We start from the raw sequence: 16,288 nt of genomic DNA, 5'->3' as shown, positions 1-16,288 counted from the left end.
AACTACCATATTATCTAGCAGTTCTACTCATGGTTATATACTGAGAAAAACCAAAAACTCTAATCCAAAAAGATAGTTGCACCCTAAAGTTCATAGCCTATTGGCTATTGAAAATAGCCAAGACATGGAAGCAACCCAAGTGCCTATCAACAGACAATTGAATAAATAAGATATTGAATTGAATAAAGAAATATATATATATAATATATATATTAGCCATAAAAAAGAATGAAATACTGCCATTTGCAACAATGTGGATGGACCTAGAGAATATTGTGCATAGTTAAATAAGTCAGAGAAAGTCAAATACTATATGATATCACTTACATGTGGAATCTAAAATATAATAAAAATAAATGAATATGCAGAACAGAAACAGATTCATAGATATAGAAAATAAACTTGTGTTTACCAAATGGGAGAGGGAAGATGGAGGAACAAATTAAAGGTATGGGATAACAGATACAAATTACTATATATAAAATACATAAGCAGCAAGGATATACTGCATAGCACAGGGAATTATATGCATCATCTTGTAATAACCTATAATGAGTATAATCTGCAAAAATACTGAATCACTATGCTGTACACCTGAAATAACACAATATTATAAATCAACTATACTTAAATAAAGAAAGAAAATCCATAGTTGAAAAACTATGTTGAAAAACTATAGTTGAAAACTATAGCAACAGAAAGCAGATGGATGATTGCCTGGAGACTGGGGTAGAGGAGTATGGCATGGGGTAAATAGAGGGGGAGCAGGGAAGGACAGGAAGAAGAGATCACAAAAGACCATGAATAATATTTTGTGAGTGATGAATATGTTTGTTACTTTGACTGTAGTGACGGTTATTTTATTTGATTTTTTTAGGTAGCTACTACATGCGATTGGTATTCTTTTCCTATTGCTGTCACAACTTAGCATCCTTCTTTTAATTTTTGAATTTTATTTTATCTTTTTATACAGCAGGTTCTTATTAGTGATCAATTTTATACACATCAGTGTATACATGTCAATCCCAATCGCCCAATTCATCACACCACCACACCCACCCACCCGTGGCTTTCCCCCTTGGTGTCCATCTGTTTGTTCTCTATATCTGTGTCTCAATTTCTGCCCTGAAAACTGGTTCATCTGTACCATTTTTTCTAGGTTCCACATATATGCATTAATATACAATATTTGTTTTTCTCTTTCTGACTTACTTCACTCTGTATGACAGTCTCTAGATCCACCCATGTCTCAACAAATGACCCAATTTTGTTCACTTCTATGGCTGAGTAATATTCCATTGGATATATGTACCACATTTCTTTACCCATTAGTCTGTCGATAGGCATTTAGGTTGCTTCCATGACCTGGCTATTGTAAATAGTGCTGCAGTGAACATTGGGGTGCATGCGTCTTTTTGAATTGTGGTTTTCTCTGGGTATATGCCCAGTAGTGGGATTGCTGGATCATATGGTAATTCTATTTTTAGTTGTTTAAGGAACCTCCATGCTGTTCTCCATAGTGGCTGTATCAATTCACATTCCCACCAACAGTGCACGAGGGTTCCCTTTTCTCCACACCCTCTCCAGCATTTGTTGGTTGTAGATTTTCTGATGAAGCCAATTCTAACTGGTGTGAGGTGATACCTCATTGTAGTTTTGATTTGCATTTCTCTAATAATTAGTGATGTTGAGCAGATTTTCATGTGCTTCTTGGCCATCTGTATGTCTTCTTTGGAGAAATGTCTATTTAGTTCTTTTGCCCATTTTTGGATTGGGTTGTTTGTTTTTTTAATATTGAGCTGCATGAGCTGGTTATATATTTTGGAAATTAATCCTTTGTCCATTGATTCATTTGCAAATATTTTCTCCCATTCTGACGGTTGTCTTCTCATCTTGTTTGTGGTTTCCTTTGCTGTGCGAAAGCTTTTAAGTTTCATTAGGTCCCATTTGTTTAGTTTTGTTTTTATTTCCATTACTGTAAGAGGTGGATCAAAAAAGATCTTGCTGTGATTTATGTCAGAGTGTTCTTCCTATGTTTTTCTCTAAGGGTTTTATAGTGTCCAGTGTTACATTTAGGTTTCTAATCCATTTTGAGTTTATTTTTGTGTATGGTGTTAGGGAGTGTTCTAACTTAGGGAGTGTTCTAACTTTTACATGTAGCTGCCCAGTTTTCCCAGCACCTCTTGTTGAAGAGACTGTTTTTTCTCCATTGTCTATCTTTTCCTTTGTCATAGATTAGTTGACCATAGGTGCGTGGGTTTAAATCTAGTGTCCTTCCTTGTCTCTTGTAACATTCATTATTTTAAAGTCTATTTTATCTGATATGAGTATTGCTACTCCAGCTCTCTTTTGATTTCCATTTGCATGGAATATCTTTTTCCATCCCCTCACTTTCAGTCTGTATGTGTCCCTAGGTCTGAAGTGGGTTTCTTGTAGACAGCATATATATGGGTCTTGTTTTTGTATCCATTCAGCAAGCCTGTGTCTTTTGGTTGGAGCATTTAATCCATTCACGTTTAAGGTAATTATCGATATGTATGTTCCTATGACCATTTGCTTAATTGTTTTGGGTTTGTTTTTGTAGGTCCTTTTCTTCTCTTGTGTTTCCCACTTACAGAAGTTCCTTTAACATTTGTTGTAGAGCTGGTTTGGTGGTGCTGAATTCGCTTAGCTGTTGCTTTTCTTTAAAGCTTTTGATTTCTCCATCGAATCTGAATGAGATCCTTGCCAGGTAGAGTAATCTTGGTTGTAAGTTTTTCCCTTTCATCACTTTAAGTATATCATGTCACTCCCTTCTGGCTTGTAGAGTTTCTGCTGAGAAATAAGCTGTTAACCTTATGGGAGTTCCCTTGTATGTTATTTCTCATTTATCTCTTGCTGCTTTCAATCATTTTTCTTTGTTTTTAATTTTTGCCAAGTTGATTACTATGTGTGTCAGCATGTTTCTCCTTGGGTTTATCCTGTAGTGGACTTGCTGCGCCTCCTGGACTTGGGTGGCTATTTCCTTTCCTATGTTAGGGAAGTTTACGACTATAATCTCTGCAAATGTTTTCTCTGATCATTTCTCTCTCTCTTCTCCTTCTGGGGCCCCTATAATGCAAATGTTGTTGCATTTAATGCTGTCCCAGAGGTCTCTTATGCTGTCTTCATTTCTTTTCATTCTTTTTTCTTTATTCTGTTCTGCAGCAGTGAATTCCACCATTCTGTCTTCCAGGTCACTTACCCATTCTTCTGCCTCAGTTATTCTGCTATTGATTCTTTCTAGTGTAGTTTTCATTTCAGTTATTTTATTATTCATCTCTGTTTGTTTGTTCTTTAATTCTTCTATGTCTTTGTTAAACATTTCTTGCAGCTTCTCGATCTTTGCCTCCATTCTTTTTCCGAGGTCCTGGATCATCTTAACTATCATTATTCTGAATTCTTTTTCTGGAAGGTTGCCTATTTCTGCTTCATTTGGTTGTTTTTCTGGGGTTTTATCTTGTTCCTTCATCTGGTATATAGGCCTCTGCCTTTTCATCTTGTCTATCTTTCTCTGAATGTGGTTTTTGTTTCACAGGCTGCAGGATTGTAGTTATTCTTCCTTCTGTGTCTTCCCTCTGGTAGATGAGTCTATCTAAGAGGCTTGTGTAGGTTTCCTGATGGGAGGTACTGGTGGTGGGTAGAGCTGACTGTTCCTCTTCAGTTTTTTTTTTTTAGAGGAAAATTTACAACTTTATTTATTTATTTATTGTATTGTTAATTTACAGTGTTTGTAGTTAGGTTTTATGCATGTATACATATGTTAAAAGGTCCTTCCTAATTTGCTCCTGTCCATCTCTCCAAATTCATAGCAACGTTCTTGGTCTTATACTTTAAAATCTAACAAGTAACATTGAATACTTTTCTCCATTCTTCCTTCCTTACCTTTGCTCAGCAGTCCTTTGCTGGAATTTGCCCCTTTCTTTCCCTGTGACCCCTTAATTAAGTTAGCTACTAATCATCCTGAGTCTAAGCTCACTAGACTGTCAGCTTCTTGAGGGATTCATCTTTGAATCCTCGAGGCCTAACACAGTACCTAATTACACTAAAAAAGTAAGATGGTTGAATGAACAAATGACTGGAACTTTGCTCATTAACTCTAAATTATCTTGTGTAGTGGAATGAACATGACACTGCAGAGTGAGGAGCTTTGGGCTTGAGATTTATTGTGCCATTAATCTAATCTTTCAGACATTGAAAATAACTGACCCAGAAGAAGACTGGGCCAGATGCCTCCTAGAGTCATCTCATGTCCAATATCTTCAGATCCTGTGACAGCTGCTTCAGGACCCTGTAATCTAATTGTCCACAGAACACCAACTAATGAGGTGCCCACAAACCTGCGTATATCCCCACTGATTCTTTCCTTCACAGACAGGAAAAAGAACCTCTTTCTCCTTCCTGATTTTCCACTTAGACTTGCACCAAACGGAAGGAGAAAAGCTGCCCATTTTGTGAAGATCATTACTACTTTTACCATATGCAACAATGAACCCAGTTTTTACATAAATCAAGAGAGAATTCCCCTTTCCTTTCTTCACTGTAGCTGGTCAGTTATTGAGTTTCCACCCCTTCCAACCCCACTGGAAAAACTGACACCCCTCTGCAGTCAAAATCTGTGACTAATGTGGCCCTGTGAAGAAAGCCCCTGACGTCAGTTTCCAGGAAACCTCCATGACTGAACTGCAGTTAATTGCAGCACCTCCCACACCCAACGTGGAGGCCAGGGAGGAAGTTCACCCTTTACTAATTTTCCTCCAAGCAAAGAGCTCAGGCTGATAAGCTGTCTCATGGATTTCTAGTTCAATCTCTTTCTTTTCTTTAACCCATACTTGCAGGTCATCTAATACAGTGTTGAAGGTAATCAAGCTTAGAAGTGGCTAAAGTTGGACAGAAGTTTCAAGAAACTATCAATTCTTGCTCTCCAGCCTTATCTGATCCAATTTTAGATTTGGAGCCACAGCAAGACAGCTTTGGTGTTACACGGACTATTAGATTTATGAGATGTTAATAAATATTCCTCAAACAAACAAACAAAAACAAACAAAACCATAGGGAATGAGAGGTATCCATGGTCAATAATTTTGGAAGTGAGATTACATAAAAATAAAACATAAAATAATGAACAGTTTTTTTAATGAGTGACTTCTGTGAAAACTGATATGTACTAATGTACATTGTGGGTGTCTAAGAGAAAAGTCTACTTATATAACTACAAACCTATTCATATATTACAGGTTACTTATTAACAGCTCAGAGAACATAGTGTTCCATGGAACACAGTTTGACAAACACTAGTAATGGATGCGGGCAAGTTTAGTTTTGAATTCTAGCAGTGGTACATACCAGAAGTATGGCCCTAGGCAATTTCCTTAATCTCTCTAACTTTTCCAATTTCCTCACCTTTAAAATGGTGATACATTAATGCATACCTCATAGGTTGTTCTGAGAGTTAAATGAGATAATATTTCCTGGATGGTTCAGTATCAGAGTGCCTGGTTCAGTGAAAACTGAGGAAAAGATCAAGTTCAGAGCTTCCCTAACAGTCAATTCTTAAGGGTGACTCTGAAATTTCTGCTAGATTTTCAGGAATAAAATACATTGGGTGCCAGAACACCTTTTTAGTAATCCTTTGCTTGTTTCATTTTTTGTAAATATCTTTTTAAAAAAGTTTTGTGTGTTCTTGTGAAAAAATTTAAACCATAAAGAGAGTACAAAGAAGAAAACATAAAATCTTCTGAAACTCCACATCCCAGAGATAACCACCATTAACATTTTTGGTGAACATCTTTCCAGACATTTCTTGATATACAGATCTATTTGCTAATTTACATAGAAGAACATGTAATGTTCTTACATCCAGCAAGGTAAGTATTGGCTTCCCATTTATTCCTACACAGAGTCTGTGGAGGTCTTTAATTCATCACTGAACAATATTGGGGCCATTATTAACATAAGTTTTTTTCTAAATAGGAAAGGAAATCTGTTCTCCATGAGGGCTCCCAAATTATGGCCGTCTTGACAAAATAAATTTAGATAAATGATATAGTTCACTGAACTCTGCAAAATGCCAAGCTCTTCATAAATAAATTTTATTTATAATCCTCATATCAACCTCGTAACTTAGGTGTCAATAGCCCCACTTTTCAAACAGGAAGTCCAAGACTCAGACAGCCTATGTAACTGGCACAAGATCACCCAGCTAATAATCAACAATGACAGGGCACAGGCCAAGGTCTTTCAGTCTCCCAAGCCTACGTTCCTTTCATTGTCCCAGGTTCTGAGTTCTTACCTCCCACTTCCCAACTCAACTCCCCCCACTGCAATGTGATGAGCCTCCAGGAGGACTCCTTCCATCTTTCAGTCTGAACCCCTGTGAGCAGTGGCTGAGGTAGGTTGTGGGTTTTGCATTTCTGTCTATTCATGGAGTAATAAGTAGTTACAGGGGAAAGGGTGATACTAAAACCAAATCAAACCATCAACTTTCATGTATTAGTTTCCTCTCACCTCTCCATCACTTTGTCAAAGGAATGCGTCTGTCATCTTATTCTTCCCTGAAATTGTGTTCAGGTGAAAATTTCCTTTCAAGGCTGTCCTCAAGGGAGAGGAATTGGTGATTTATAAAAGAGAGAAAGAAGCAAGAAGCAAAGAGAAGAGAAGAAATGAAGAAAAACAAATCCAGATTATCTTGGGGGTCTCATTTTCCTCCATTTGGGAGCTTAGGAAGATCATCACTCAACAGAAAAATCATAGATGCTCCTAGCAGCTGAGCTGAGACAGGGACTTATATAACAAGGGCTCTCTGTAAATCAGGAACAGTTACATAAAACAGTTACCATTGTTCCAGAGTCAGTGGACTAGTGGTTCTCTTTCCTTAGCATAAAATATGTAGAATTTTGCTGTGGAGGGTCCCTGTCCTAGAGACCTGTCCATGGTGTGTTCAGGCAAGTTATGCCCATGGTGGACAAGGCTCTCTGTGGGATAATGAAAGCCGTTTCTGTGATATTCCTAACAGAAGTTGGAATAGCCTGAATCTAGTCACAAGGAAACATCAGAAATACCAAAATGGAGAGACAGTCTAGAAAATACTTGCCTGTACTCTTCAAGAATATCAGCATCATGAAACACAAAGAAAGACTCAGGAACCATTCCAGATAGGAGACTAGAGAGACGAGGGTGTAAAACAATGTATGATCAGAGATTTCCCTTTGCTGTAAAATATATTAGTAGGCAATTGGTGGAATCTGAATAAAATCTGTAGAGTGGTAATAGTATTGTATCAGTGTTAAAATCTTGATTTTGATATTGTAAAGTGGATATATAAGAGGATGTTTTCGTTTGTAGAAAATACACACTAAAACACTTAAGGGGAAAAGATATCACGTCAGCAATTACTCTCAAATGAGAAAGCTGGAGAAGGATAAAGAAAATGTGATAAAACGTTAATATTTGAGAAATCTGAATGAAGGGGGTTCAGAAATTCTTGATATTGTTTTTGTAACTTTTCTGTAAGTACAAATTTTTGTCAAAATAAAAAGTAAAAAAAAAAAAAGTTGAACATAAGTAAATGATCTGAAGGATACCTATCTTGAAATCATTACGATTTAAGTCCCTCATGGTATAAATACTGTGATTCTACAATAACTATGTTTAGAAGAATAAACCATGGGATAATTCTTTAAGGCCTCTATTTGTTCATAATATAGAGTAAATATTAAGCCATGAGTTCAAATTTACTTGAATAAATTTTAAAAGATGTGAGTTATCAAAATCATTTCTCACCTTTATTCTTTAGTTCTCCTGAAATATAAAATGTCAAACAAAAGTTTGACAAATTAAATAGATATTAAATACTTGATTTGTTAGCATATTGATTTCAGATCATCTGGATTTATAGTTAAGTTGTATTTTCATGTCTACCTATGTTAAAAAGCACTGGAAACTTCTTTATGTGAACAAATAACACAGTTTAATGATGCCTATTTAAAAAGAAGTCTATAAGAAAAGGTGTATAATGTAGTGTGGAGAAAAGAACATTTCACAGAGACTCAGGAAACATTCTAGATAACTAGTTAAGTAATTTTATGACTTTGGACAAGTCACCTGACCTGAAAAATATACAGATTGGAATGTTATAATAGCAAAACAGGGCTCCCACTATGAGTTGGACAATTTATTTAAGCTTAAATAATCTCTAAGTTCCCTTTAAGTGTCAACATTCTAACACTTGGAATATAGTGCATTTATTTTAAATGTTTGTGGAAATGTATCCTTGTGGCTGAACAACTTTTGGCCATAGCTAGGATGTATTGTTGCTACTGCTTGGGTAGGAACTCTACTGTGAAATGGGAAATGAATAGAGGAATTGCCTCTATATCCCAACACAGAGATGGATGGCCTGAGGGCTCACCCACTGGCTTTGGAAAAATGTTATCTTCCTCGTTCAGAAGACCTACTTCCAGACGGCCTTCCCAAACTGACCACCCAAGCACCAGTTGCAATCCTCTCCTCCTCTGTCCCAGCAGCCACCCTGGAGACCCACTCTGCAGAGCTGTCTAATGTCTCTGCATTAGACATTCAGTGCTCTGCACCTGCAGTGGCAGCTGGGTCCTGGAGGTTCCTGAAGGCAAGTGTCCAGTCTCTAGGCCCATGGTGATCTGCACACATTGGATGCTCACTCGGTACAAGAAGTACTGTAGGCTGACTATTTCAGGAACATAAACCAAACCACCATGACTAAATCAACACAGCATTTCCGGAAACAGAAGCTGAGGGAAACAGAATGTCTGTAACCTTGCAAAAAGCTCCACCTTTCACTTAAATCTAGGGGGAAAACCTAGGTTGAAGAAGAAGAAATCTGACTCTCACCCTCATTTCAAACCACATTCCATCAAGCCTGTCAAGTGGAGGTTTCAGGCATAGCTCCATCCAGGGCTGGGCTTGGGACCCTCCTGGTTAGAGATCTTGCCTTCCACTTTCAGGTGTTGGGGGTCTAGAACCAAGTAGGAGAAATTTCCTACTTCCTGTGGTCCTGCAACCATGGTTTGTTATAGTCCAATCTCATTTTCTTACTCTCATTTCTAGCATGCCTGTGTGTTCACATTTCTTTGAGTTTGCATATACTGTGTCTTGTCTGAAATGCCATTACCCCCAGTCTCCATAGCAAACTCATCCTTCCCTGAAAATGAACCCAAGCAGTCACCTCTCCCAGGGAGTCTTTGGCACACTCCTGAACTCCTACATTTTGTGCACACACTTGCTCCATTATAGAAAAGTTCACATTGTGTCATATTTTTGTATTGCTGTGTCTGTCCTTCATGTTACTCTACAAATGCTTTGAAATTGATAACCACATCAGTTATCCTTGGGTCTCCAGTGTTTAGCATATGCCTAGCTGCTGGCATGTTGCAAAGTAGGAGTGAGGAAGTTTAAACAGACCTCAGGTCCTAGTCTGAAGCCCTCTGCACGGTCAGAAGTCAACCCGAGGACATAAGAAACTACAGACCAACAGAGTTTGAGGTTTCCAGCGTGTGTCTCTTGTCAATTACCAAATGCAAGGTCACTTAGATAGTAGTAGATGTAAAAGGCTGGGCTTTGAATCATTCCTTGCTGGTATAAAGGTGTCCAATCCTTTCATTTAAAGGTTAAATACTCTAACTGGCCTACACAGGAAACATCACAGGAAATCATGTTTCAGTTCAACCTCTGCTCTAATTCAACCACAATTTCAAAATAGTGCAGATTCTGGTAGAGATTGAGAAAGCAAAACTTCTTTGTTTAGCCAGCAGCTAAGATTCTGCTTTTGTTCAGTTCTCTTCCAAAGCCCTTGCATACATATCTGATATTTCTTATCTCCCAAGGGAGTTCCTTAAGGGCAAGATTGTTTTTTGGACAAATATCTTCTTTCTACTTTGCCCCTTCCTCCCAGGCACAGTGCCTGGCCCTAGGAGGTACTTAACATCTGATTATTTTTTAAATTCAAAGTGCAATAGTCCCTGAGGTGCTTTGGGAATCTACAGCCCTTTCCCCCATTCCCATGCCTCATTGTTAGGTGGGTGAGTGTGGTTCTAGGGGACTTTCCTCTCCATTCCCAGTAAGATCCTTGCAAATATTGGAAGGAGAAAGCTTTCATCTAGAGTTCCCTGTGGTAACCTTACCCCCAGTGACTATAGTGGTTACAGAAAGCCAGGACCAAAGCTTAGCTATCACTTTCTGAGTCCGTAAGACCTCAGTTATTAGTTATGGGGCCTAAATTAGAAATCATTGCAATATCAAGTTTGTTTTGCAAGTCATGCAAAGTTGGTGCACGTCATATTATATTTATCAATATTCTTGTTTTGAATACTAAGGATACTTTTATTTGGGGGAAACCTGAGGATCACAGTGGTCTTCCTGCCCTTTAAAAACAACAAATCTAAGCATCTCTTAGTGGTATCTAGCTTTTACTTCTCAAAATACAGGTTCTGAGCATGTCCTGTGTCCTTGACTCTGAGTTGGGTATTGTGATTTATATCAGTCCTTCTGTTTAGTGTCTCTGAGGAATCACAGTGGGAGTCACTAACTTTACTTTTGAAAATTTCTCAGATGAAGAAGATCTGCATCTCCCAGCTACCTTTTAAAATAACTATGACTGTTTGTTCTCTGCTCACTTTAAAAATCACAAGACAAATCTTCTGAAGATCAGCACATGTAGGAAATCTCCCCAGCTTCATCTTGTACAGATGGCTCTGGTCAACAGAAATGACCAGACCCAAATTCAAGTTCTGAAGCAATTTAAGCACATAAATGCCCTGACCCAAAGTGATATCAGATAATGGGAATCCAGTTAATTGAAACTCCTTCCAGCCTGATTGCCTTTTGAGGGTCACTAGAATCTTGTTCATAATTTTACTACCTGCAGTAAATATTTGCAAAAGTTTCAGGAAATTGTAGTTACTAGAGAGGTATATAGAGACTCCTGAGAAGATACCCTAGCCCACATAATATGGTTCAGGTCTCTGCTCTCAAACAAGGTTAAAATATCACCAATCTTACCTTTTGCAGGCTCTTTTCCTCAGTCCTTTAGGCAGAATTGGTGATTATCAATGAGGCGCCGAGACAAGGCTGGTAACACGGAAGTTGGGGCTATTTGTGTAAAAGGAGAAGTGAAGGGGGAATAAATGTGATCACACTGTGATGACAGGAAGCCCAGATGAGGAGACAGAGGAAGTGGGGCTGGGCCCGCCCTCTTTAGCCTCAAAGATACAATCCTTCCCCTGAGGCTTTTTAGAAGCTTACTCCACAACCCACCCAAATGTCTAAACCAGTTTCTCTGCAACTCAGGAAAATCTCAACGACCAAGTTGGTTCAGGTAGGAATCTGTGAGAACTGGTGGGTTCTGGGGAGATTTTGACATTGTTTTTTGTCTAGAAAAGGGCAGTGCTTCTCAATCAAGGTGACATCTCAGAATTACCTGTGGATCTGTTCAAGGATAAGTAGGCCTGACCCCACCATACTTCTCCAGTCCCATTCAGGTAGACAGACTGGAGTGGAACCCAAGAATCAATATTTTAAGAAGTTTTCTAGGACTGAGACTTAGGAATGTCTCTTAAGCCATTCCACCTTCTCTCCACCCTCCCTCCAACTACCTTCCAGAAGATCTGTAGTCTCCAGTTTGATTGGGTCACTATTTTCAGATTTCCATGTCTCAAAAGCTGGACTGTCCTTATGTAAAGGTACTTTCAGGAGCAAACTCCAAGGCACAATCCAGCGGGCACTAGTAGAAATGATTTGGTTAGTAGAGGGAGTTCCAGGTTTAGAGTCCCAACATCTGGGTTTCAGTCTAAGCTTTATTTCTGTTAGCTGTGAGATACTGAGAAACTCTCAACCTCTCAGCTTCAGTTTATTAATAGTAACATCCAATAATAATTCTACTATCTTCCTTTGCCCTGAGACATTAAGATTCTGGAATAACTTCTGGCCAGGGTTGGCTCATGGGGAAAGCTGAGTTAAACAAAGAAGAAAATGTTCTTTATTGCAGACTGTGCTGTGTCAGTCCTTAATATTCTCTTAACATTCCCTAAATATGTAGCTTTTCCCAAACTTGTTAGATCATAGAACAATGTGTGTGTGTGCGTGTGTGTGTGTGTGGGGGGGGGAGGTATTTCTCAGGGAACAATTTTTCAGTGTAATTGTACTTCAGGAAATGCTGTTATAAACTTTCCTCTCTTCAGCTGGCATCACTCTGAGAAATCACTGCCCCTCACCCGAGGCCGCTGAAGTGGAGTAATTGAGGAAAGACTTCTTGATGAGTTTGATTACTATGTCTCTGTGTCAAAGATTCACATCTCTATGTGCAACCTGGTCTCTCACTTGAGCACCACACAGGAACCTCAAGTACAGTATCCAAAATTCAGCTTAGTAAACTCCTTCCTCCCACTCAGCCTGATTTCCACCCCCTCACCCCCATTACCATCTCAGGGAAAGATTGACTAAACTCTCAGTTGCCCAAGTCAGATTCAAAGCATCTTTTTAGGCTACTCTTTCTCCCACACTACCACATATTATTGCTAAAAAATGATTAAAGAAGACAATTTTGGTGACAGGAGCAAATTTTATTTAACACTTCTTGAAGTAGACAGTCTCCATTCAGAGAACTGCAAAGTGGGGCAGAAAGCAGGAAGCTTTTATAGAATAGAAAATAAAGAGCAAAGAAGAGAAAAAGAGAAAAATATCTGGTTGACTGGGGCCACATAGTCAAACTTGCTTGGGGTGAGAAGGAACAAGGAAATAAGCATAGAGCCTAGAGTTGATGTGTTGACCAGTCAAGCAAAGCATTTACAAGGACACAAAAGTTATAAAAAATTTCAGTTTGCTGACATGGCACCTGGGGCAGGAGCAGCTCCATCCTGGGCCTAAAGAGTTATGTCAATGTTATCAACCAAAAAGTGTTTTAAATTATACCTTTGCCTAAATGTTTTTCAAATCAGGCTACTTCTTATTACTCCAGGACCATTACACTAATCCTTATCTCTCTCCTGGGTCACTGGATACCAGCCTCCTTCAAGATCAGCTTGGATGTTTTCTGCCTCAGTCCTGAACAGCGCTTTTAAAAATGCATATTTAATCATGTCACTCCCCACTTTAAAACTCTTCAATGGGACAGACTCTGGGAGGGCTCACACCAAGGAGTACATCCCAGAACTTCTGCTGCCAGTGTCCTTGTCCCCACAGTGAAACAGAGACACTCCCGGCCTCTGCTGGAGACCCTCCAACACTAGCAGCCATTTCAGGGGAAATGTAAGCAATCTGTCCTGTTCCTCTGATCTTAGCCTGGAGTTCTGGTGTCTGCAAGCACTTCTCATCTCTCAGAAAGCTGCCCCTCCAAGAGCAGAGGCAGCAAGAGGACGTGTGTGCATGGGTCCGCATGGGGAAGCAGTAGGGACAGAGCCTGGAACCACCTCCTGGTTCTCCCTCCAGAGAAACAAGGAAAACAAGAACGAGCAAGAGCTTGACAAATGCCTGGCTTTGAATTGGAGACCATTCATCTGCCCATTGCTTCATTCCTGGAAATTTCACTGCAACTAAGTAAGGAAAAAAAAATACCTGAAAGAAAGAAAGCAAAGAAAAATATACCCAAGAAATCCTGAAGAACACTGTGTGGATGAAAGGCTCTTGGTGCTCCAGCCAGAAGTCAGTGCTGTGCCTCTGAGGTGGGAGAGCCAACTTCAGGACATCGGTCCACAAGAAACCTCCCAGCTCCACATAATATCAAATGGGTAAAATCTCCCAGAGATCTCCATCTCAATGCCAAGACCCAGCTTCACTCAATGACCAGCAAGCTACAGTGCTGGACACCCTATGCCAAACAACTAGCAGGACAGGAACACAGCCCCATCCATTAGCAGAGAGGCTGCCTAAAATCATAATAAGGCTACAGACACCCGAAAACACACCACCAGACGTGGACCTCCCCACCAGAAAGACAAGATCCAGCCTCATCCACCAGAACACAGGCACTAGTCCCCTCCACCAGGAAACCTACACAACCAACTGAACCAACCTTAGCCAATTGGGACAGAACTAAAAGCAAAGGGAACTAAGAAACTGCAACCTGAAAAAAGGAGACCCCAAACACAGTAAGTTAAGCAAAATGAAAAGACAGAAAAACACACAGCTGATGAAGGAGTAAGTTAAAAACCCACCAGACATAAGAAATGAAGAGAAAATAGGTAGTCTACCTGAAAAATAATTCAGAATAATGACAGTGAAGATGATCCAAAATATTAGAAATAGAATAGAGAAAATGCAAGAAACATTTAACAAGGGCCTAGAAGAAATAAAGAAGAAACAAGCAATGATGAACAACACAATAAATGAAAATAAAAATACTCTAGAAGGGATCAATAGCAGAATAACTGATGCAGAAGAACGGATAAGTGACCTGGAAGATAAAATAGTGGAAATAACTACTGCAGAGCAGAATAAAGAGAAAAGAATGAAAAGAACTGAGGGCAGTCTCAGAGACTTCTGGGACAACATTAAACACACCAACATTCAAATTATAGGGGTCCCAGAAAAGAAGAGAAAAAGAAAGGGCCTGAGAAAATATTTGAAGAGATTATAGTTGAAAACTTCCCTAATATAGGAAAGGAAATAGTTAATCAAGTCCAGGAAGCACAGAGAGTCCCATACAGGATAAATCTGAGGAGAAACATGCCAAGACACATATTAATCAAACTATCAAAAATTAAATACAAAGAAAGCACATTAAAAGCAGCAAGGGAAAAATAACACACAAGGGAATCCCCATAAGGTTAACAGATGACCTTTCAGTGGAAACTCTGCATGCCAGAAGGGATTGGCAGGACATATTTAAAGTGATGAAGGAGAAAAACCTGCAACCAAGATTATTCTACCCAGCAAGGATCTCATTCAGATCTGATGGAGAAATTAAAACCTTTACAGTCAAGCAAAAGCTGAGAGAGTTCAGCACCACCAAACCAGCTTTACAACAAATGCTAAAGGAACTTCACTAGGCAAGAAACACAAGAGAAGGAAAAGACCTTCAATAACAAACCCAAAACAATTAAGTAAATGGGAATAGGAACATACATATCAATAATTACCTTAAATGTAAATGGATTAAATGCTCCCACCAAAAAACACAGACTGGCTGAATGGATACAAAAACAAGACCCACATATATGCTGTCTACAAGAGACCCACTTCAGACCTAGGGACACATACAGACTGAAAGTGAGAGGATGGAAAAAGATATTCCATGCAAATGGAAACCAAAAGAGAGCTGGAGTAGCAATTCTCATATCAGACAAAATAGACTTTAAAATAAAGACTATTACAAGAGACAAAGAAGGACACTACATAATGATCAAGAGATCGATCCAAGAAGAAGATATAACAATTGTAAATATTTATGCACCCAACATAGGACCACCTCAATACATAAGGCAAATACTAACAGCCATAAAAGGGGAAATCGACAGCAACATATTCATAGAAAGAGATTTTAGCACCCCACTTTCACCAATGGACAGATCATCCAAAATGAAAATAAGTAACGAAACACAAGCTTTAAATGATACATTAAACAAGATGGACTTAATTGATATTTATAGGACATTCCATTCAAAAACAACAGAATACATATTTTTCTCAAGTGCTCCTGGAACATTCTCTAGGATAGATCATATCTTAGGTCACAAATCTAGCCTTGGTAAATTTAAGAAAATTGAAATCGTATCAAGTATCTGTCCGACAAAAACACTATGAGACTAGATATCAATTACAGGAAAAGATCTGTAAGAAATACAAAAACATGGAGGCTAAACAATACACTACTTAATAACGAAGTGACCACTGAAGAAATCAAAGAGGAAATTAAAAAATACCTAGAAACAAATGACAATGGAGACACGACGACCCAAAACCTATGGGATGCAGCAAAAGCAGTTCTAAGAGGGAAGTTTATAGCAATACAAGCCTACCTTAAGAAACAGTTATGGGACAGAAACTAACACACCATTGTAAAGCAATTATACCCCAATAAAGATGTTAAAAAAAAAAAAAAAAGAAACAGGAAACATAAATAAACAACCTAACCTTGCACCTAAAGCAATTAGGGAAAGAAGCACAAAAAACCCCCAAAGCTAGCAGAAGGAAAGAAATCATAAAAATCAGATCAGAAATAAACGAAAAAGAAATGAAGGAAATGATAGCAAAGATCAATGAAACTAAAAGCTGGTTCTTTGAGGAGATAAACAAAATAGAT

The 16,288-nt window shown here is 38.7% G+C and overlaps 1 protein-coding gene across 1 annotated transcript in view; it reads right to left on the bottom strand.

Annotated features, from left to right (window-relative positions):
- The window catches only part of CD53 (CD53 molecule), a 28,428-nt gene extending 17,288 nt beyond the window's left edge, over positions 1–11,140 (bottom strand). Inside the window, exon 1 of the mRNA XM_060006787.1 lies at positions 11,053–11,140. The gene's annotated coding sequence lies outside the window, so the exon portion shown is untranslated. The remainder of the gene's footprint in view (positions 1–11,052) is intronic.
- Between the last annotated feature and the right edge of the window lie 5,148 nt (positions 11,141–16,288).

The sequence above is a fragment of the Delphinus delphis genome, chromosome 1 (genome assembly GCF_949987515.2).
Source record: "Delphinus delphis chromosome 1, mDelDel1.2, whole genome shotgun sequence".
Classification (NCBI taxonomy): domain Eukaryota; kingdom Metazoa; phylum Chordata; class Mammalia; order Artiodactyla; family Delphinidae; genus Delphinus; species Delphinus delphis.
The sequence above is the reverse complement of the archived record's forward strand: the minus strand, read 5'-3'. Positions and strand labels throughout refer to the sequence as shown.